Raw genomic sequence first — 24116 nt, forward strand, 5'->3', positions numbered from 1 at the left:
GAGTGGCCAGGCTCACGTCACAAACCCTGACATCAGACCCTAATGTCTACTACTGCGTGTGTGTGTGTGTGTGTGTGTGTGTGTGTTGTATAACCTGCTCCCATTCTCAGAGGTGCAGGGCTGTCACACTGGATCTGTGGGGGCTGTGGTGGGATTAGCGGCCCATTGGCCTAATCAGAGGAGGTAATCAGACTATTCTCTATCAAGACAACAATCAGCAGAGAGAGACACACATCTGCCTATTGAGCTCAGCTCTAATGCCATAATAGTGATGAAACATCTGGTCATTTGGGGCTCGTTGCAATCAAGAGAAGGGATTGGGACAGTTGCAGATGGCAAACCTATAGCAATTATGTGTTTTAGGCCACAACAGAGGGATTTGCCCAACACTCAGGTTCACAGGCTGCTGCAGTCACAATGAGCTCACCGGGCTTTTCATTTGAAAGATACAGACAGAAATGGACGCGCCCGCTGCCGTGGCTGCATCATTTCTGACCACATATGTGAACAACAGTTGTGGGTGCAGTGCTTTTGGCAAAATGGCCATGATTGACTTAGTCAGGCCGGATGACGCCTTCATTTGAATGATGACGTCATAGAAAGCAGCGTGAACCTTTAGTGTGATGCATTACCTTCTTCAAGTCTCACAATTGTAATCAACAACACGAGTGATATTGATAGTTGTTTTGTCAAATATTTTGATCGAGCATAAATAACCAAAAAAAGATGGTTTCCCCCTCTGTAATGTGACACTTTACATCACAGTACCTCAACTACATTAATCTGAAGACATCATTGTGGGCGTTGTAAATGTGTGATTGTTGTAATATAGAGATTTTTGTATGTATATTTTTAACACAAGAACAAAAGAGGTTATTACATTTTCCAAAAAGATTACAAATAAGCTTTACAGGTGGATTTCAGGTGACGATCCACAGGCAGAAATCCATCACGCCGTGCTTGGCCATGGATAGCGTTGTTCTTCAGAGCTCGCTGTGATATACACATTCATACCTTCCCATTTTCCCATCTGCTGGAGGAAATGCTGCCAGCATCGGCGTTACCCTGACAATATCTCATGGTGGCTGGGGGTGGAGCTCATTTCAGTTTTAAGACCTCGCTTGTCTTTTGTTCTTAACGTCTCACAACGAATCCAGTGCAGCTTGTTTTTAGCCATGTGGAGGGATTCGCTATCTGAGGTTTGAGCTGGGAAAGAAAGTGATGGATGTCCTCTTTTTGTCTGGTAAAGAGTATTTATCTCATTCCTTTAGGATGTCATAACCGGATGAGACCTCTCTGGAGTAAAAAGAAAAGAAAAAAGCATCTCTGGTTTGTTTCCCTTGTCCACTCCAACGACCACATTCCACAGTGTCTGAAGCTGCAGCCACATTACCTGACTAACTACACACAGGGAAACACACATGCGTCTAGTCTAAGTGAAAACTGACCCCGGCAGGATACCCCCAAAGACTTCCCAAATTAATGCCTGTTTGTGTGTGTGCATGGATATGTGTGCGTTTCCTGTCTGGCTCTGTGCGTGTGCATCTGTGTGTGTGTGTGTGTGTGTGTGTGGCTGCTCTGAGACAGAGTCCAGTGAAACGCTCCACTGGAATAAAAGAGCCATTGTTCACCAAGGTGGTCCCTGTAGGACCACCAATCTTTACACACACACACACATACACATAAACACACATGCAGACAGAGACTATATACATACAGTACACTCACACATTCACACACTTTGTAGGCCGCCAGACAAACACACACTCCCCTCTGCCTAATCACAGCGTTAGCGCTAGAGGGTGGCAGTTGCAAAGAGGTAAATATTTGGGTGTGGGATGTAAATGCTGGTCTGTGTAAATCACACTCTCTCTCTCTCTCTCTCCCTCTCTCTCCCTCTGTCTCTCCCTCTCCCTCCCTCTGTAATTCAGACGTAGCTACTTCCTTCCTGTGGGGTGATGCTGTTTAGTCTCGCTGCACCGCAATCAGATTGGTGCGTTTGATCTCATCCACTTCCTGTTTAGGAGCGCTCCAACCCCTCCTGGCTGAGATCTGGGGTCAGCCTTCATCGGATGGATTCACGTGCGCCGCGTGTGGGCGGGTTGATGGCTAGCCTGAGATCAGATCCGTCTGCCCAAACGGCCGATTCCTCCCAACTGTCCGCGTCATCCGGCCAACGGGACGCGCGACATCTCATGGCTTTTTTTCTTTTTCCAAGGACGCTTGTGACTCGGATCGGTCCAGTCCGCTTCTTCCAAGCCTTATCGCGACATTCGAAAGAACCCTAAACATAGCCAAGCGCCCAGAAGATAGTGTGAACAATCGGTGACTGGAAACGCTTTGTTTAGTGGGTGGGAATGTGTCGGAAGCTGCAGGGCACAAAGGGGAACATGGGACTCGCATCGTTGAGGCCAGTTTTCTTTTATTACATTCATACGGTAATTATTTGGGGAAGAAGTCAACAACATCTTCAGTATTCAGTCATTTGGTCGGTCGGTTTGTAGCAAATCGCTGCAACGTTGAATAGTTACGGAGCTAATACTTTACCGAAGAGGTAAATACAAGTAAGAGTTGAAATACTTGAAATATAATCTACAGCCGCTAAATTCCAGAATGAATAGAGGGGGAAACACTGGAGTCGATTTGTTGCGTTCTTTTTGTTTTTTAAGAAAAAGGAAATCTTTTCAGTGTGTGTGTGTGTATGTTGGGGGGTGGGGGGTCTCCCATTGGCCTGGGGGCAGCTAGCCAGTACTATGATAGAGGTAACACTGACGATATTTGTTATAGGGATGCAATAAGTACTTTATGTTAAATAAACAAAAAGTAAATGGGAATATAAACATGTCCACAGCCTGCTGGGCGGATCACTGTGTATTTGTTCACTGATGAACCCGACAGTAAACCTCTTGATGTCCAGACCAAACAAAAGCCTTTTGTGCAAGCAAAAGCTTGTAACCACTTCAATACAAGTCCGCGCTGGACAGCTTACTCATCTCACTGAGACCCCGGCCCCGAGGAGAAGAGGGGAAGAAAAAAACCTGATCACATGGTTGAGAAAATATCTTGAATCTGAAATGAATGAAGACTATTAATAAAGTTATTGTTTCAAGGTCACTTATCTCAAAAGTGCATATACCTGTCAGTCAGGACCACTATTGGTAACTTTTAGCAGGGCACAAATGTATTACTATATTGTTCATGAAATGAATAATGTTTATAAAAATGTAGACATGTTTTGTATACATGTTAAAAAACACGTCTCTGTGTGGAATTTATCTTTTGTCTTTTGACTTTGATAATTACGACATCACGCCGGAGAAAAATGGCCGCAAATATGAAACCTAAATAAAGGGTGCGAATACTTTTAACTTAAATATATTTTGTGAAAGTTTGATTTAAAAAGTTCTCAGCCTTCAGATGTATAAAAACCTAATTTAATGTGCAATGCCTCCGGGTGGATTAATTGGTTCGACTTATTGGCGAGAAGTGGTCATTTATGAGAACAATGTGAAAGGAGTGGTTTAAAAACAGCCTCAAAAATCACCACTCTCTGCCCCGTGGTCCTCAAATAAAAGAACGAGAAACCGCTTTCGGAAGAAAAGGGAAGCGAGAAAAGCGGCACGTCACAAAGAAGAGCCTCAAAAGAAGAGGAAGGAATCGAAGAACAGACAAATGTGATCGTGCTAAAGTTACGCTTCTGAGAAATGACAGAGTTACAGTCACACCCGTGGTCTTGTGACGCCCTTTAAAAAACATCGTGGCACAATCGCTGAATTAAAATCCTCTTCTTTTGAAACGGTCAACAAAGAGTTTATGCGACATGTTTAAAAGGGAACCCCCTTTCAAACCTCAGTGTTCAATTCTACAGCGTTTTAGAAGAAACAGGAACGAGAACTCCCTGAAGTACCCAAATCACGATAAACAAATACACTAAAAAAAACGATTCAAGCCCTTCTTAGAGGTGACACATTTAAATATTGTTTGATACATTTAAATAAATCAATTACAAAACGAAGATATTTATTTTGAATGGGTGTAACACAAAATGTATGAATACTTTCATTTATTAGATTTATTTAGGTTACACTCACAAAAACGATTCAAGCCCTTCTTCGAGGTGACACATTTAAATATTGTTTGATACATTTAAATAAATCAATTACAAAAATAGATATTTATATTTAATGGGTGGAACACAAAATGTATGAATTCTTTCATTTATTAGATTTATTTAGGTTAGATGGTGTGCATATCAACTCAAAATAAATGTGTTTCATTGAGGACTACCCTTTGCGCATGCGCCAGCTGAAAATCAGTTATTTGCATGAGGTGAAGACACTTTCAGGGCTGCATGGTGGTGTAGTGGCTAGCACCGTCGCCTCAAGGCCAGAGGGCCGTGGGTTCAATTCCCAGTCGGGGCGTTCCTTCTGTGTGGAGTTTGCATATTGTCTTAGTTAGTTAGTTAGTTTATATTTTGAGTTGGATAAACACAAATTTATTTAATTTAATGAATATCGTTCTTTTATTTTAGATGTATTTGATACAAATGAGTTGGACTAACTTAATTACATTGTATTGCACTGATGTGCTAAATTTGAGTTGGAGTTGCATATAATTATTGGATGGAAAACCTGCCAACAATTTAATTGAGTTCATCCAATGAGTCATTTCTTTGAGTGTACAGAAAGAAAAGGATGAGGGAGAGGGGTCGAGGTATATATTCTAGGAGTCAGGAGTCAGCCACCGTCTTTCTTCAGGACTCAGCAGCTTTCAGACACTGTGCCCTAAGGTAATCTCCCTCACACAAAAAAGAGGATTTCATCTTCCTGTACAAGTGAAATACTGCAGGAGCTAGAAATGTATAAAACACCAGAGCTTTTCATTTGTTTACAAAAGTTACACACAATCCTCATATAGTTACATTGCTTCAACTTCAACTTCTCTGCCTTGAGTCCGAGAATTACACACACATGTCAAAGAGAACCAAGTAAAAGCGGAATAAAGGCAGATAACATGTGAGGAGCAATAAATTCAGTCTATCGCTGATATGAACGACACAATCGCCATCGAGGAGGTCAATTGTTATAAGCGCAATTGTTTGTACTCGTTAGACTCAAATGATTGTTTGTATTCAGCTGTGGGCTAACACACACACACACACACTTACTGCAGGGTTTCAGTGAGAACTATGGACCGAGCATGAACTATGGATTTGTGGAGGCTGGGGATCCATATGCGGACTTGCCCTTTTGACCCAATCCCTGAGAGTTGTGTATTATTCCTGCACAACTGCTTCTGTAATTTCTGCTCTAGGTAGAGAGGAAGAGGAACGCAGGGAGACGAGAGGAAAATAGAAGCGGAGGCGCTTCTATGCAACCGCGGCGCTGTCCGACACTTTGGCGTCAGGAGAATTGTTCCCGCGGTGCTCAACACTGACGGCTGAATCTGTTCCGTCGTTCGATGTCGTGTCGAGGTCAAAAGCCCCCCGAGAAGACGAGGCCCGGAAATGTTTCAAACATTCCGGCCAACATTTACAGACGCAGATACAAACGCATCTTTTGAAAACGGACGGTTCAAAAAGCGAAGCGCCCACACTGACTCGCCATTGTCTCAGTGGCTTCCAGCGGTGGAGCTCCACTTACCGGTGACTGGGAGCAACGGTGGCAGCTCCTCGCTCAGAGCTTATTAAAAGACCACAAAAGTCAAAGAAGCAACCATGAAGGGATCAGGCTCTGGCGAACAGCAGTGGGCTGAGCTATTAACCTCGTGTGCAGCGAGTGTCAAGATTCTCCGAAGCCGAGTGAGACCGAACGTCTGCAGAGAGTCGCGTTGTGAACGATGAGGGCTGGCTTACTCCTTCCCTCTCCTGAGATCCGGTGACCCCGGCAGAACATTTGGGATTGCGTGGTGCACCTACCTGTTGCAGATTTCCCTTTTGGCTGTCCCAAGACAACACACACACACACACACACTCTCTCACACACACACACACACAGTGGGCTTTACCCCACAGAGCTGTGACAAGGAAAAGAATGGAGGAGGAAGGTTGATAAAAACACTTAGGGCTGTCTTGGGTTTGACAGGGTGAGTTAAACACACCCAGCACAGATCCATCGTAACGTCCACACACACACACACACACACACACACACACACACACACACACACACACACACACACACACACACACACACACACACACACACACACACACACACACACACACACACACACACACACACACTGATGTCTCTATTCATTTAGACTGTCACACTCACACACCCCCACAAGATCTCACTTCCTCTGTCAGCCGGCTAAATTACAGCTCTCCTTCTTCCTGTCGATGTCTCGCGTCCCGTCTTTCTGTCTCTGAGAGACGGGCGGCGGCAAAGTCACGTGTTTGGCACGTTGTCTTGCCGCCTCTCCAGGTTTCCGACACAGCAACCCCGTTGTCTGAAGACGTTCTACGAGGACCAGGCGCGCTCCTTTAATGCCGTAACGCGATTAACGGTTCCGAGTAAAAACAACCAAAATTCGGAGGAGAAATAAGACGTGTGGGTCAGAGCCCTCTGAAGACGGACTTGCACCGTCTGGTGGTTCTGCTCAGCGGGTTCAGCTGCTGAACGCATCGCTGTGGGTAATACGAACAGAACTCACCTGACTGTCGGCCAACAAATTAGCCAAAAGTGACAAACAACAATGTTGCTTTCCATGCCAAACACAATGAAGGCCTTTAATTGTGTCATTAGTGGGTGGAGGGGATAATCTGAGAACTGCGTGAAATCCTTCGTGCTAGATGGTAAGGTGCAAGTGAAATGTTCACTTTGTCAACATGCCATCATGTCAACAGCAAGTTATTAGCCACGCTCGCGGCTCGATAGACTGCACTGTGGCACTGCAGCGCATTGAGCTAAATGCTAACATGCTATTTAGAATGCTCTAATATATATATATATATATATATATATATATATTTAGAATGCTCTAATACATAGATTTAGAATGCCAAACACAGATATAAAATGTTCTGATATATAAATTTAGAATGCTCCAATATAGATTTAGTATACTCTAATATATACTGTATGTGTATACTGTATATGTGTGTGTTTGTATGTGTCTTTGACACTCTCTTATACACACACACACACACACACACACACACACACACACACACATATATATATATATATATACACTACCGTTCAAAAGTTTGAGGTCATCCAGACAATTGTGTGTCTTCCATGAAAACTCACTTTTATTTATCAAATGAATTGAAAATTGAATAGAAAATATAGTCAAGACATTGACAAGGTTAGAAATAATGATTAATATTTGAAGTATTAATTTCGTTCTTCAAACTTCAAGCTCAAAGGAAGGCCAGTTGTATAGCTTATATCACCAGCATAACTGTTTTCAGCTGCACAAGGGTTTTCTAATCAGATATTAGTCTTCTAAGGCGATTAGCAAACACAATGTACCATTAGAACACTGGAGTGATAGTTGATGGAAATGGGCCTCTATCCACCTATGGAGATATTTCATTCGAAACCAGACGTTTCCACCTAGAATAGTCATTTACCACATTAACAATATATAGTGTGTATTTTTGATTAATGTTATCTTTATTGAAAAAACAGTGCTTTTCTTTGAAAAATAAAGACATTTCTAAGTGACCCCAAACTTTTTAACGGTAGTGTATATATATATGTGTGTGTGTATGTGTCTTTGACGCACTCTTATACACACATACATACACACACACACACACATACATCACACCCGGATGTGGAACAAGAGCTTTAATTCTATCTCAGCGTGGTAACAAACACTATTGAAAAGAGATTAATTCCACCAGAGGATTATTCTCCACATAAGATATAAAGAGAGGGAGGAAGAGGAAGATGGAGGACAACATTTGATCTCACAAACATCTCGCTAATCCCATGTGTAACATGTGTTGGTGTTTTAAAGGCAGTCGTGTGTGAGTACGTGTGAAGGCTCCACCCATGACTTGATGCCTTTGTGTGTTTCCCTATACCTGCTCCACTTTGTGTGTTTACTGTGGGTGTGCGGATGCTGATACATTCCCGTAGGCCAAAACAGCAGCTGTGCCCTCTGGCCTCTTCCCATCAGTGATAACATTGATGTCATTCGTGCTACCGTTCATCGTTGACTGACACATCCAGTTCATGAAAGAGCTTCCATTTGTCGCTCTGAAGGTGCCGTGTCAGGCTGGAGAGTCCTCTGTCGTGGGAGAAGAAGAAGTCACAGGGATCTGAGTGGTTAGCGAGCACGGCGACAGACGACCGAGTGAAAAAGAAAAGAAAATAGATCCAGCTAGAGCAACTTGATCAGAAATAGGGCGCAGTGGGCCCGCCCATACTGTTTGATTGACAGGGGAACTCTAGGAAGCACAGCACAGAAACGGCACAATAAATCCTGCTTTGGTCTAGATACTCAAGAAGCTAATAAACTTTATTACTCAACAAATACTCCCTCTCCTCTCTCTCTTGCTATATATATATTTATATATATATATTACGAGGGTTATTCAATTGAAAGTATTGAAGTGTCTTTTTTTAGTTGGAACATATATTACATATTTTACAGCATATTCCGATGAAGGACTTTCTCTAATGTTTGGGAACATTAGTGAATATCCGCAGACCGTGCATTCCTTGAATCTCCTCCTTGAGCGCCTCATTCACTCGTGCGTGTTGTTGGACAGTCCTCTTTCCTTTGAACTCATTGGACTCTAGAATGAACGAAACGAGATCCTCAACTCGCAACCATTTACATCAGCGATTCATTTGCTAATTGATTAATTGATTATGAGGCATGTTACTCACGTCCACTGAAGAGTGAGGAGACTGCTTGATTCCTGAAATAATATTCAGATATTTGCATTTTTCAAGTTGTTGAAAATAAGATTCTCTGAAAAAATATATAATTGTTGTGAAATAAACATCGGAAATATCTCCCAGTTTAATTCCTGTTGCAGTGGATGTGATCAATGACAGGAAGTAAACACGGACCCGAGCTGTTGCATAGCGATGCGACTGTGTGCGTGTGTGTAAGTGTGCGTGTGTGTGTCTGAATTAGACCCAAAATAGATCAATCCGTCCACATCAAAAAGAGCGCTGGACCTGAACCACGAGGGCATCCAGGCTTCAGGATACAGACGCTGACTCGTGTCTTTATCAACACGAATGTGCAGATATCCTCTCTCTTGGAGGCGATCTGCGGCTAGAAAGCTTTCATGCCGATCTCCCGATCAATTGGGATTTCTATGAATAAATAATGTCACACAATAAAGAGAAGGCTTCAAATAAAGCGCGTGAACAATGATCGACTCCTAAAACCCTGACCCGAGCGCCCCTACCAAACAGCATAAATGTGTCTCAATTGTCATGTAAAGTAATGCGTCATAAATGTATCACTATATATATCCATTAGTAGGAACGGGGGTGTAACACTTTACTTTTAAAAAAGTAAAAAAATAAAAATGTCACACATCCACTGTTTCAGAAGGTGGTGGTTAGGACCTGAAGGCACCGTAGTCAGCTCAACCAGAGGGAAGGCATGAGGCAGAAGCCTGCAGTGCGATGTAAAAAAAGGTCCTTTTAAAAGATGACACGCAAACGCGGCAGCGGGAAAAAACACATCTTTGCGTAAAATGTTTGGACCGACCGACTGAGGCCTCCTACCTCCTACCTCCGCCTGCACTGAACTCGCAGCGTCGCCTAATCATCGTCATTATAGCTGTTTGAAAAACTGTTTCCAAACAGGCAATCAAAGCCTGTCTCGATAATTAGCGGAGGGGAAGACGTCTTTGTGAGCGAACGGCTCGTCTCCCTCCTCCCATTGCCACCAATCTGAGAACACAAAATCAGATCTGTCTCCTATGAGAACACACACAAAATATGTTGCATGTGTGTGTGTGTGTGTGTGTGCGCGCACCGGTTGCACTTATTGCGCTGCCGAGACAGCTTGACTGAAAACAAACTGCCAAAAAACATTTGAAGCAGAAAAAAAACCGAGAGAATATTTTTTTTCTAGAAACGCGCGCACACACAACAACCTGTCAAGAGCGAAATGCCTCTAATTTTTCTGTCATCTGCCAGCCGTTTAACAAGACGAGAGCGCTCTGCCCCCACACTCCTTCTTCAAGCCACGAGAGGCAGAGATGGAAGGAGAAGGAGAGGGGGAAAGAAGACGGTGGGAAAAGAGAGGAACGGAGCATCAGATTCGTCTTTTTCCCCGTCTCAAATCAGTCGACTCACTTAACCTTCTCCTTTCTCTCCAGGTTGTGGTCCTTTTTCTCTTTCTCTTAATCGCCCCCCTCTCTCCGACGGCGGGAGAACAAAGTGTGAATTTGTGACTATCAGGGGAGGGAGGGTAATAAGCACTTAGCCACTGGCCCCCCGTCTCTCTCAGACCAAACCTCCAGCTCTCTGCCCAAAGCGCTCTCTTTAAGGGGGGGGGGGGGGGTGGTTATGGTTACGGTCCTGTTCACTTTAATATGGCACATTATGCTGATGCTGCTGTCAGCTTAGATGAGGGTGCAGGCAGAGTGTGTGTGTGTGTGTGTCTCAGCATGTCTATTTATGTGTATGCTATCTTGTACATAAATGTGTGCTCATGCGTGCCTGTGCGTTTGTGTGTGTGTGTGTGTGTGTGTGTGCGTGTGTGTGTGTGTGTGCGCGCTGTCAGCTTGCCTCCTCTTGCTCCTCCAGCGGAGCTGAGGATCGGTGGAGACAGGCGGATAGATGAAATATTTAACTGTCGTGTGCTTAAAAGAACAACAGATGCTTTGTTCTGCTAATTAGCACTTAGCACGTAGAGCAGCGACGGTGCAGGTGTGCGCGTGGAAGGGATTGTTATCCAAACTCGGCTGGGGCTCTTCGGCAGCCACACTCGACGCGTCAAGTCCAATCCCATTCGCCCTCCACCAAACCCGGTGTAACGAGTGTCCAGTGTCGCGAGACGGTTTGGCAAAATCACCATAGCAACACATCCACACATTTGAACTTGCACCAGCACAGGCTAACTTAAATTAGCTGGATAAGCTTGCAGCTCCCTTCCTCAGAGATCCCATTCGTGACGGAGTGATATTAGTTAGATTAACGTTTCACAGGGAGAGAGTTCTTCGAGATCGCCGAGATCCATTATCACGTCATGATGACTTCTATACGAGCGCTATCCATTCTGCCCACGAGGAATCATTTATTTACAAGACCTTCTAAGCCAGGGGTCAGGAACCTTTTGACTGGGAGAGCCATAAAAGCCAGATATTTCCAAATATATTTCATTGAGAGCCATAGAGTATTTTTAACGTATATTATTAATGCGACTTCTGGTGCTGCATGATGCTACGGGGGGGGGTTGCAGGTGACTTTTTCTTTGCTCCGCCCCGATTCGCGCGCACACGCCGGCATCGGAGCTCTGCAGAAGTGTTAACGCGACACGTAGAGACAGAATAACATGCTGTTGGTTCGATACGATCAATAACAGACGGCTGTTTAGTTTAATAAAAGAACAAAGACGTGCTCTTTAAGAAAAGGGACCTTACATTACTTCTCCTGTAATCTGGCGCAATAGAGAAAATTACAGGGGGGCGGGCGGAGATTTTTTTTTTCTCAACTCAAAATTGTCTGGGAGCCATATGCCTCACCGGAAGAGCCATAGGTTCCCGACCCTTGTTCTAAGCCGTCAATTCGCCCTCTGGCCCAAACGAGACAGACGTAGTCAATCGAACCCACATAGACCCACACAACTGCCCCTCTTAGGCACACACACACACACACACACACACACACACACACACACACACACACTTACTGTAAATATTGTGTTGTTTTTTATTGTAAATAGTGTGTACTTGTTGCCCTTGCACATTCCTGCTGAGCATTGCCACTTTCATTTCACTGCACACCCTGTGTGTGTATGTGACAAATAAAACATCTTGAATCTTGAATCTTGAAAAAGGCTTTAAACAGCATTAATGTGCAGGAACTTATGTCATCATTTTCATCACTATAAAAACAATCATATGTCTTTGAGAATAGGAGTCATGCACCTTGCAATTGCCAGCTTTATAGGCTAATAACATAGTGTCCAATACCCATGTAGTGAAAATCCTGGTTTCAGTGATCGACGCTTCTCCCGTTTGAAGTAGGACGGGCACGCGCCACTATCCTGATGACTGAAGTCTGGTTTGAATTAACAAGATTGTTTGAGCACTGATCAGCCTTTGAGAAACCGAGATAGCCCGACTTCTATCATCGGGTTAATTTAAGCTATTGTTAAGTTGTAATAGTTTATTTTGATAACATCTGCAGGGGTCTTATGGTTTAAATTAATACATATAGAAAGATATTATAATAGACAATATTAAGGAGAATATTGATATTAATGTATTATGAAGCATAGGGGTAATGTTTACTCTATGCAAATGTAAATGGCAAAAATTAATGTATTGCATGAGAGTGACTATGTTAGTATTATAGATTGACGAAGCCGGTTGAAATCCGTGACGTGACTTACAATAACAAGAGACTTTTATTGTGAAGGTGACTTTAATTGACGGGATTCTTATTGTGAAAGCGACTGGAACCGGAAGTGACGTTAGACCGGAAACAGGAAGAGTATATGACTGCGTTTTTGTAGAAAAAACTAGCTTTCACAGGTAAGCCCCGGAGGGGGGAGGCTGAGCTCCGTGAGGGGCCGGCAGCCGGGACACGAGAGAGAGCGCTTTCAATTTACTGCTTAGACTTCTTGCCATTAAATATTGTTAACCGTATCTATCGGATTCAGATTCTCATTTTTTAGCGAGCACGGGACCTCCAGTTTGACCGCACGTTAATAGTTGGAGCCCAACGTGGACTGTTGGACCTCGTGGCTCGACAGGACCGGGCGACTTCACGCTACTCCAGACGAACCACGGGCAACTCATACGGTAAGGCAGAACCAGTTAAATCAAATCTGCATAGCTTATGAATAGAAATTTAGCGTGTGGAGTGGTGTGAAGCCCCTCGGATAAAAATATTGACTTTTTTTACCGTCGAAAACGACGATAAGGGCACAAGTCCGTGGGAGAAGTTTTTGCAGCGGATTGGAGTAGTTTGTCCTATATGTTGTTTGTTTGTTGCACACAGGTGCATGCATGCTTTGTTTGTTATGTTGCATACGTATTGAATGTTTAACTTTTGTTTGTCGCATGGGTCATTGCGGAGGTTTTTGTTGAGCTTGCGACGTGCACGCCCGTAAGCTTGAGCTGGGAAGTTCCGGCCATCGGCGCACATTGAAATCATTTGTGAAGAACGACACGTGGTCTAGAGTCTAATATTTAGACAGAGCGTTAGAAAACTAAAGTTAAATAACTGTTGGGTAGACTCAATTTAATAGTGTGATTGACGGCCGGCGAGCCCGATACACTTACGTGTAAGTACGCTATTAACGAACTGTTATGACCAGATCAACGTGCTAATTTTTTGTTTTAATACTGTACATGGGGTAAAAAAGTGCGAGTCGGATTCACCACGGGCCAGGTCAAACTACATTTTTTCTTGTTCCCTTTGTGAGAAGACACGAGGTCAGTGGGGGTGAGACACATTAGCATAGTAGAAGACGCCATTACGATTTGGATTCGCGCCTCCTAGGGGTTCTGAAATAGATACTTTTTAAAGGGGATTAAGGGGTTAACCTTTTAGCACCATCGTGTGGTTGGTGTAGGAAATTGCATCCGACACACCAGAGTTGCATGCTGCTGCTGTTTTCACCAATGCATTTTTGACAATTTGGATTTAAGAGATATTTTTCTTTGAGTACTATTGCCAGTGTTAAAGATATAGTGTTGGGTTTACTATTGATTTCTGATAAACAATAGTGGTTATTATTACAGTAATGCCGTTAGGCGTACGAGTAATTGATTTCTCATCACTGTTTCAGTACTGAGTTTTTATTTGTTTATCTTTTTGTTTTTTTGATTGACAGTTTTAGAGAATAGTGTTGGGTTTACTGTTTTTTGGGAAAAGACAGTGGTTATTATTACAGTAATGCCATTAGGCTTACGAGTAATTGATTTCTCATCACCGTTTCAAAACTGAGGTTTTTATTTTAGTCGGTTTCAAAGGATAGTTTTGGGTTTACTGTTTTTTGGAAAAATAGTGGTTATTATTACAGTCGTCCGTTGGACGTACGAGTAATCGATTTCTCATGAGCTGTTAAGAAACTGACACCTATTTATGCGACGTGCTAAATTGGCAGTTTTGTTTAAAGTAACAAATATTCTCCCATTCTACAGTATATTGTTAAATGTTTTGTGTAATAATAACGTCCTTTTCCCATTTTTGACAGCTGCAGGCTGTAACAAGTCTTGATGCTTGACTGTTTTGATTGTCTGTGATTGCTGTATAACCAAAGTAACAATTTCTGCCATCTTGTTTACAAAAGATTGAAAAAAAAAAAAGATTTGCATAAAAGTAACAGTCTTTTCCCATATTTGAGACTACATTGTATAATTGTGTACACTGTTCATTTGCATTGTTTGACATTTTTTCCCTGCCTAATTTGAAATTTATCCCAACCGCACCGCACCCACGTTTAGACACATAGTGTAGAATAAATTGTCTTTCGATTTCATTCAACAAAAAAAATCGACTTACGATTTTTGAGGGATTTTGATCTGAAATTTAATAGGAATTTCTGTGCTCTACATTTACATTTCCTTACATATATTAAGCCTCAGTACCTGATCCCCTTAACAAGCAAGAAGTTGACTGCAACATGCATCCACCTTGAGTTTTCTGAATCAATGGTTGTTTCAGAAAAAGGAGGGATAGAGGAGATAGCTGATGTACTACAGCTCAAGCGAGACCATGGAGGGGTGAGCAGGTTGCACAAGGCAACTGGGATCCCTGTGATGTGTCACAAGCTCGAGGTCAACACAGAACAGGGCGTTCACACATTTTTTACCTCAAGTACATTCTCCATGACGGCAGCAAAATATGATCTCAAGTCAGAGATTGGAAGCAGAAGATGCAGAGACAGTTGTGACTGGTACCGAGATGTGGTGTTCGAGGAGTGATCGGGTCTGACTGGCACACAGCGTTGCAACTTAACACATTCACACAGGAGCAGACTATCGCCCAGGGAGGGGATAGCAGAGTTCATGGCGTGGCTTTGGAGAATGTTTGAAAAATGAACTAACCAGTTAAGTTTTTCTTTGAGCAGGTTACCGGAGACCACCAGGAGCCAGTGGACTAAGTCCAGGCGAATGCGGTGCTTTGAGGTCATTGCAAGGACCTCAGAGCGCCCTCGATGTGAGTGGTCTCACACAAGTGACACCATTTCACATTTTTGTAATTATGTTCATATCTGAGACATTAGAGCGAGAGTTAGGACTGCAACATAGGAAGATGTGTGCAGACAACATTGACTCTCACTGCTCACCGTCTCCTGTCATTAATGGCACCTCGAGGTGCAAATGTTTTGTTTTTCCCCATAAGCTGTTTTAGGGGTTCGAGCACGAGAAAGGAGGGTGCTGGACGAATACCTGCCTGCTATCAGATCCTAGTAGGATTTGAATATTGCTATGCCCTAGTCAAGGGCCATAGATAGGATCAATTACATTTATCATAACCATTAAAGATAAATAAAGTTAGATTGGATTGGATAAGTAATTGAGACTCTGTTGGACGACGGATGGCCATTTAATAGATGATTCCTCCCACACGGGGTGAGAAGCTGTTCCTCCGACTCAGTTAAAGATTGCGAATTCAAGCCTAGAAAGTATTAGATACTTATTTAAATATAGACATTATGATATAGACAATTTTTCATAGTCAAGTGTCACATTCTGTATAGAGCCGGCCTAGTGGCCGCTGTGTTGTGTTTTCTCATTTTCTCCAACAGCTACACCTGACGCTCCAGCATCGACCTCCATCGTGTGCTGACTGCCTGCTGTGAGGACCTGCCATGAGGAGCTGCCCACAGGAGCATCGGACACCATCATCACCTGGCTCAGAGAGACTGAGGAGCAGACGGAGCCATGCTGAGGAGCCCTGCGATGCCATTCGGAGCAGAGGACAGAACGACGCAGAGGAAGAAGAACAGATGACATCATGTGGATATGCGAATCCACCGACGGCTCAGCCAGTGAAAACCATGAGGAATAATATCTCCCCAGGGGCTGGGACGCCCGGGAGGTATGAGACAGGTTCCAGAGAAACAAGGCTTTTCCGACCTTTTGGATGACGGCAGAGAACCACTGCATGCAGGTAGCTGCATGTAAGCCGAGATCCTTGAGAAGTCCTCGGCTGAGATTTAGTGAGTGTGAATTGCTGGTAGACAGTTAACTGCTTGCAGTCTGTGGACGCAGTAGTTCATGCTCCCTCAGCTGAGTGGGACGATCGCAACCATCATTGACAATGGAACTGGAGTTGCAGAGCATGCATGCGGAGGGACTGGATTCACAGGGATGCACAGACACCTGCACAGAGACACTTAGACAGTGCACACGTTACATCAACCGGAACCATCAGGACAGCAAGATTTTTTACCTGTGTAATGAATACATTCACACTGACACTTAGTGTTATTTAGTTTCCTTGAGAAGCAGGGATGCAAGGAGGGAGTGATGTTCTTCCACAGGGATGCTGAATGATAATGAGTGCTTATTAAAATGTTGTACAATGTTTGTTTACATAGAGGGTCAAAATAAATGGGCTATTACTTGGTTGTTTATACTATTGGATAAGTATAAAAGGAGGGATTGTTAAGTTGTAATAGTTTATTTTGATAACATCTGCAGAGGTCTTATGGTTTAAATTAATACATATAGAAAGATATTATAATAGACAATATTAAGGAGAATATTGATATTAATGTATTATGAAGCATAGGGGTAATGTTTACTCTATGCAAATGTAAATGGCAAAAATTAATGTATTGCATGAGAGTGACTATGTTAGTATTATAGATTGACGAAGCCGGTTGAAATCCGTGACGTGACTTACAATAACAAGAGACTTTTATTGTGAAGGTGACTTTAATTGACGGGATTCTTATTGTGAAAGCGACTGGAACCGGAAGTGACGTTAGACCGGAAACAGGAAGAGTATATGACTGCGTTTTTGTAGAAAAAACTAGCTTTCACAGGTAAGCCCCGGAGGGGGGAGGCTGAGCTCCGTGAGGGGCCGGCAGCCGGGACACGAGAGAGAGCGCTTTCAATTTACTGCTTAGACTTCTTGCCATTAAATATTGTTAACCGTATCTATCGGATTCAGATTCTCATTTTTTAGCGAGCACGGGACCTCCAGTTTGAGCGCACGTTAATACTGGCAAATAGGACATTTGATCGACGTAGTTAAACCACGTACGAGGAATAGGGCCCAGACCTTCGTTGCATCAGTAACAGAGCAAACAACAACAACAACAACAGCGCTGACACAGCTAACAGGATAAACCGGGACCGGGCAATGCTGTGGATCAAGATGGCCGTTACACCGCTATGAGCACTGCTATGAGCACTGCTATGAGCACTGCTATGAGCATCGCTATGAGCACCGCTATGAGCACCGCTATGAGCACTGCTATGAGCACTGCTATGAGCACTGCTATGAGCACCGCTATGAGCATCGCTATGAGCACTGCTATGAGCACTGCTATGAGCACTGCTATGAGCATCGCTATGAGCACTGCTATGAGCACCGCTATGAGCATCGCTATGAGCACTGCTATGAGCACTGCTATGAGCATCGCTATGAGCATCGCTATGAGCACTGCTATGAGCACTGCTATGAGCACTGCTATGAGCACTGCTATGAGCACTGCTATGAGCACTGCTATGAGCACCGCTATGAGCATCGCTATGAGCACCGCTATGAGCACTGCTATGAGCACTGCTATGAGCACTGCTATGAGCATCGCTATGAGCATCGCTATGAGCACTGCTATGAGCACTGCTATGAGCACTGCTATGAGCACCGCTATGAGCACCGCTATGAGCACCGCTATGAGCACTGCTATGAGCACCGCTATGAGCACCGCTATGAGCACCGCTATGAGCACCGCTATGAGCACCGCTATGAGCACCGCTATGAGCACTGCTATGAGCACTGCTATGAGCACCGCTATGAGCACCGCTATGAGCACTGCTATGAGCACTGCTATGAGCACCGCTATGAGCACCGCTATGAGCACCGCTATGAGCACTGCTATGAGCACCGCTATGAGCACCGCTATGAGCACCGCTATGAGCACCGCTATGAGCACTGCTATGAGCACTGCTATGAGCACCGCTATGAGCACCGCTATGAGCACCGCTATGAGCACCGCTATGAGCACCGCTATGAGCACTGCTATGAGCATCGCTATGAGCACCGCTATGAGCACCGCTATGAGCACCGCTATGAGCACTGCTATGAGCACTGCTATGAGCACTGCTATGAGCACCGCTATGAGCACCGCTATGAGCACCGCTATGAGCACTGCTATGAGCACTGCTATGAGCACCGCTATGAGCACCGCTATGAGCACCGCTATGAGCACTGCTATGAGCACCGCTATGAGCACCGCTATGAGCACCGCTATGAGCACTGCTATGAGCACTGCTATGAGCACCGCTATGAGCACTGCTATGAGCACTGCTATGAGCACCGCTATGAGCACCGCTATGAGCACCGCTATGAGCACCGCTATGAGCACCGCTATGAGCACTGCTATGAGCACCGCTATGAGCACCGCTATGAGCACTGCTATGAGCACCGCTATGAGCACCGCTATGAGCACCGCTATGAGCACCGCTATGAGCACCGCTATGAGCACTGCTATGAGCACTGCTATGAGCACCGCTATGAGCACCGCTATGAGCACCGCTGCTATGAGCACCGCTGAGCACCGCTATGAGCACCGCTATGAGCACTGCTATGAGCACCGCTATGAGCACCGCTATGAGCACCGCTATGAGCACTGCTATGAGCACCGCTATGAGCACTGCTATGAGCACCGCTATGAGCACTGCTATGAGCACCGCTATGAGCACTGCTATGAGCACTGCTATGAGCACCGCTATGAGCACCGCTATGAGCACTGCTATGAGCACTGCTATGAGCACCGCTATGAGCACTGCTATGAGCACCGCTATGAGCACCGCTATGAGCACCGCTATGAGCACCACTATGAGCACCGCTATGAGCAATGCTATGAGCACTGCTATGAGCACCGCTATGAGCACTGCTATGAGCACTGCTATGAGCACTGCTATGAGCACCGCTATGAGCACCGCTATGAGCACTGCTATGAGCACCGCTATGAGCGTCGTGGAGAGTGGAGTGCATTCGCTCGTCAGTGGAGCTCACACAACTGGAAGTCACATGCACGCCTCAACGTTTAGCATTTACGGTGATATCACTCTGACCAGGCTACATGTGTATGTGGTCTTGCCTCTATGAGCACCCTCAGACTGAGCCACAGCAAAACATAAATGAAGACGGAGACAGCGGGGGCTGTTTTGAGAAAACACAGGACGACGACCGCCTGCTCTGATTCTGTCACACAATACAAAAGGAGAGAAAAAGAGAATGCAGTGTTTACAATGTGGGTCATTATTACAAACACATGTTCACATCCTTTTGTTGGGGCCTTTTTCAGGAGCCCAGACGTCGCCCTCTGTAACAGTGACAGGACTGCAGGAGGCTTTGCTTTGTGTGTGTGTGTGTGTGTGTGTGTGTGTGTGTGTGTGTGTGTGTGACAGGTTGTTGCCCCTATCTGTCCCTCTTCTGCCCAGAGATACTCCTCACCTCTCCTTTCCTCTCATCTGACACTTAATCAATGCAATGGAAGTAACCGCACACAATCTAATTATATGGAAATGAAGGGAAACCAGGGGGCATGATGCTAAGTGCGCTAACAAACACACACACACACACACACACACACACACACACAGAGAGACTGGTACAACGGCAAGTACTCACTGTGACACAGGGAGACGGAGAGCTATAGGAAAGTAAAGAGAGAAGGTTACAGGCAATTGGGGTCTACGTTAAGTGCTCCTCATAGCAACAATACGGCCTGAACTGTCGTAGGTTAAGAGACAGCGCAGCTAGCCCGCACACACACACACACACACACACACACACACAGCTACATCTCTAACGCACGAACGCTTGCGTGTGTGCACGGTGATGAAGGTGATGCCGTGAGGTAGAGTAGGGTCAGGGTTAACTCGTACGATTAATCAGGCTTGTGCAGCCATTAAAGCCGAGATACTGCTGAGGCTATTGTCCAGGGAGTCATCCGTAAAGCGCGCCTGCTCAGCTCTGACCGCCGGCTCACACGGCACCGTCACAGCTCCTCTGCTTCCAGGCTGCCGGCTTTGGGAGTCACCACAGGGGGCCCATGCCATGTCACAGTGCGAAACTCCTTAGGAACGTTAACATCCCGACAGGTAAAAGAGGGGATTTGTACGTTCATTCTTAAATTCAGCAAACTGTTGATTGATAAAGATGTACTTATTCTAGTTGAATCTTAGATTTTAAGCCACTAGGGGTAGAGTTTTGGTTTCACAGTGAACCAGTTCACAAAGAGTGATAATGATATATGAATGAACTTCTAAGTTAGAGGCATTTTATCATATGAATTAGTATTATATAATGAACATTAATGTTTCGCTAAAAAGGTCTGCACCTAACTGGATGCTGTATCTTGGTCATTTCAGTGTGTGTGTGTGTGTGTGTGTGTGTGTGTCAGAATATGTGAAAGAAAGCGAGACGGAGAAGATCATGATTGAATCAAGCAACCTTACAGCAGTCAGTTGAACCGATTTCAACTCTCACACACACACACACACATACATACAACCAGTGGCGGTTCGTCCATAGGGGGCGCTAGGGCGCCGCCCCTCTTAAAATTTTGAGAAGAAAAAAAGAATTCCTGTCAAAAAACATTATATGCCAAATCATTTAAATAGTAAATATACCGTGTTGACGCGCTAAATGTGTGTGGGAGACCGTCAGCCTGCCAACAATCACTTAAGTTAATGTGAAAAAATATAATATATCGCCACTCATCCTCACGGAGAGAAGCCCCTCCCCTTTTTCGGGACACCGGCCCAATGTGTGTGTACGGGAGCGAGCAAACGTTTCAGTCGTTTCGGCAAGGACGGCTTCTCATTGGCGGATGAAACGTGAATCTTGGGGCACAAAAATGTGCGCTCATTGGCCAATGACATCGTTTTATAATTTCACGTGACTGGACTATTCGGCAGATCAGAGACCGTATCGTTCCCTCAGCCCAGAGAGCTCCACGGAGCTACGGGAGCAGGTTGCTAACCGGAGCTGTTAGCTGGAGGCTCAGTGAGTAATGCGCTGTTTAGTTTCCCCTGTCTGTTGTTCCAAAGTCCTGGGACTGAAACTCTCTGGACTACAACGGGGGGAGGGATCTAAAGAGCTGCAGACAAGTGTAAAGCACGAATCTTGCCGCAGTTATCTAGCTAAGAGCATGGAGCTAACTAGCGAACAGCATGAAGCTAACCCTGTTTGCAGAGCAGAGCAGCAGAAGGAGACCGAACTGGCATCGAAAACACAACGAAGAAGTTCTGAAAAACAGACACATTCCCTCAAGAATAATGAAACAGGCTGGTTACAGACATGATTGACTTTAACCAGAGAGTTATTGAGAAGTTTGACCACTTTAAAGAGAGGAGGCTACTTGTCTTTACAGTAGTGGGTCTACTCTGTCAAACACCCAATGTAACATGTGATCTCTTTCTGACTCTATTCTGCTCTGAACCTCTTTCATGTGAGGGTGAAACTCTTTTATTTTGCAAACCTCTGAAACCCAACCCAATGTTTCTTAAAGCTGCTCTGAACCTCTCATGCCCAAAGTTACAGTGTGTTGATAGTTGTTGTTGGACAGTGTTGAGCACACTGTGTTCTTGAAATAAAGCTTTGTTTTTTACAATATTCTACTCAAAACCTCTTTTCTTCTCATTGTTGAGTGCTATTTAAACTGCGCCCCCCCCAAAAAAAATTTCACCAGCTGCCACTGCATACAACCCCCCCCCCCCCCCCCCCCACACACACACACACACACACACACACACACACACACACATGTTGAGATGAGCAGTAGTGAGCTGATTGGGTCACATGTTTACTCCCTGCAGTCACTGTCAGCAACAGAACAACAATACAGAGGACATCATCTGACACACAAACAAAGAAACCGACAAACACACACACACACAAATGAGAAATCACACATAAACCGGAGTGTGAGAGCATCTGGCAAAATAAACAACGCATATATAACTACAGGTTAAAAGCAGACACACACACAGACAGGCGGATAAAAACACACTGGCACTCAAACATCCACCCCTGTCACCCTGCAGCTCCAGCTGTGTGCCAGGCAGAGTGTCGGTAGCAGGAGGCAAGATGGAATAAAAAATAAAAAGACTGCAGATGATGAAGTCTGCAAGACTTTTGCTCCGATCATTAGGAGTATTTTAGGGTGCTTTTTATATGAAATAGGAGGTGGCATTTAGGAAAAGTATACAACATGATCCACACAATACATCATCCGGACATGGGTTAGCGGTTGCATTTTAGCACAGGTGACTGTGTCGTTAAACAATCTGTTGGGCGATTTGAAAAGTCGTGCAGCTGAAGAGGAAGACAGAGGACACGGGTCGCCGTCCAGCAGGGCGCCACGCTGGGCCGCGTCATTAAAAACAACCAGATCAGACAGGCAGCGGACAAAGGAGAAGAAAGGAGCGACACAGGAAGAAACAAGAGGATATTGGCAAAAGAGATAGGACTGGCCAGGCTAACAATACAAAAACAACAACAAAAAGACCAAAAGATTTTAAGAGAGACCAAGCGATGGACAGAGACAAAGTGATGAAGTGTGTGTGTTCATTATAAAGGTGCTCTGATTGCCTTGGCGTCCTATCAGGTGGCATCAAACCCGTGTGCGATCTGGAGGGGAAACTACAAAGTGGATCCTGGGGCCCGCAGAATGAAGTCTTTTTGATCGTGCTAATTAAAAGCCATTTTGTTTAAAACAAACAGACACAAGTATAATTGGCTCTTTTCCATAAGAAAGGGGTGGATGTTGAAAGTATATGAAAACGGAGGGAGGAAGTGTGTAAGTGTGTGTGTGTTATGTTGGATCAGACGGAAGCTGTGCTCAACCTGGCACATGCGCCACAACAGACACACACATGTAAACACACACACACACACACTGCATTAGTGACCCAGGGTACCCATTAACAATGTGAGCACATAATCCAAAAATATTTTTTCTTTAGTCAGCTCAACTATGTGAGGAGATAACAACAAAACAACAAACATTACAAAGAGAACTGCTGTTGTGTTGAACATACGGTGGAGTTAAATGGCCCCTAACGTTACGTCAACTTTCAGTCTGCTTGTCCTTTTTTTTTTTTTTTTTTTTAAAGCAGGAATCATTTATTTATTTATTTTACTGCATTCCCAGCTTTTGATGAAAATGTGAAGGATTAAAACTCTTAAGAGTAACCGCCAACTACCCTCCACGGGTGTCGTCTCCAGAATCTCCACGGTCTCCAAATCAAGCTGGGCGTTTTCGCAGTAAATAGTTTGTTCTGCACGACCACGCCGTGACCTCAAGTTGTCAAGCTCCTCAGAAACACATGCGACTTCGTCCATATTCTCACACATATTTCGCTTCGTGCATTTCATTTTTAACCCTCCATAACATTGGAAGAAATTAGAAATGCACGGCTGCAAACACATGAACCTCATTGGATAACCTTCACAAAGTCAATAAATAGACAAAGTTTTAGCTGCGTCAAGTCCTTGATGGGCATTTGCACTAATACACACACACACACACACACACGCACGTACACACACACACTGGACGTGTGTCATATGTACCCACACGCACTTACACATGCACACCTGGGGCTCAACAGGGAACAGATTGTCTCCTTCCATCTCTGAGTCATCACATCACGGCCTGAAGCTCCTCCCACTGAATTCACACAGTTCTGCTGAAACTGACTGAAGTAAACTGAGCCGAGCCGAATCATAGCGGGGGGGGGGGACGAGTCGAGGAAA

At 44.6% G+C, this 24116-nt stretch overlaps 1 protein-coding gene across 9 annotated transcripts in view; it reads right to left on the reverse strand.

Annotated features, from left to right (window-relative positions):
* Positions 1 to 24116, reverse strand: part of sox5 (SRY-box transcription factor 5) — a 225593-nt gene that overhangs the window by 184025 nt on the left and 17452 nt on the right. For 2 of the 9 annotated variants that reach the window (XM_056424352.1, XM_056424348.1), the window contains exon 2: positions 19983 to 20004. The exons of the other annotated variants lie outside the window; for them this stretch is intronic. The gene's annotated coding sequence lies outside the window, so the exon portion shown is untranslated. The remainder of the gene's footprint in view (positions 1 to 19982; positions 20005 to 24116) is intronic. 9 annotated transcript variants of the gene reach the window in all.

Source organism: Pseudoliparis swirei, chromosome 10 (assembly GCF_029220125.1).
Source record: "Pseudoliparis swirei isolate HS2019 ecotype Mariana Trench chromosome 10, NWPU_hadal_v1, whole genome shotgun sequence".
Classification (NCBI taxonomy): Eukaryota; Metazoa; Chordata; class Actinopteri; order Perciformes; family Liparidae; genus Pseudoliparis; species Pseudoliparis swirei.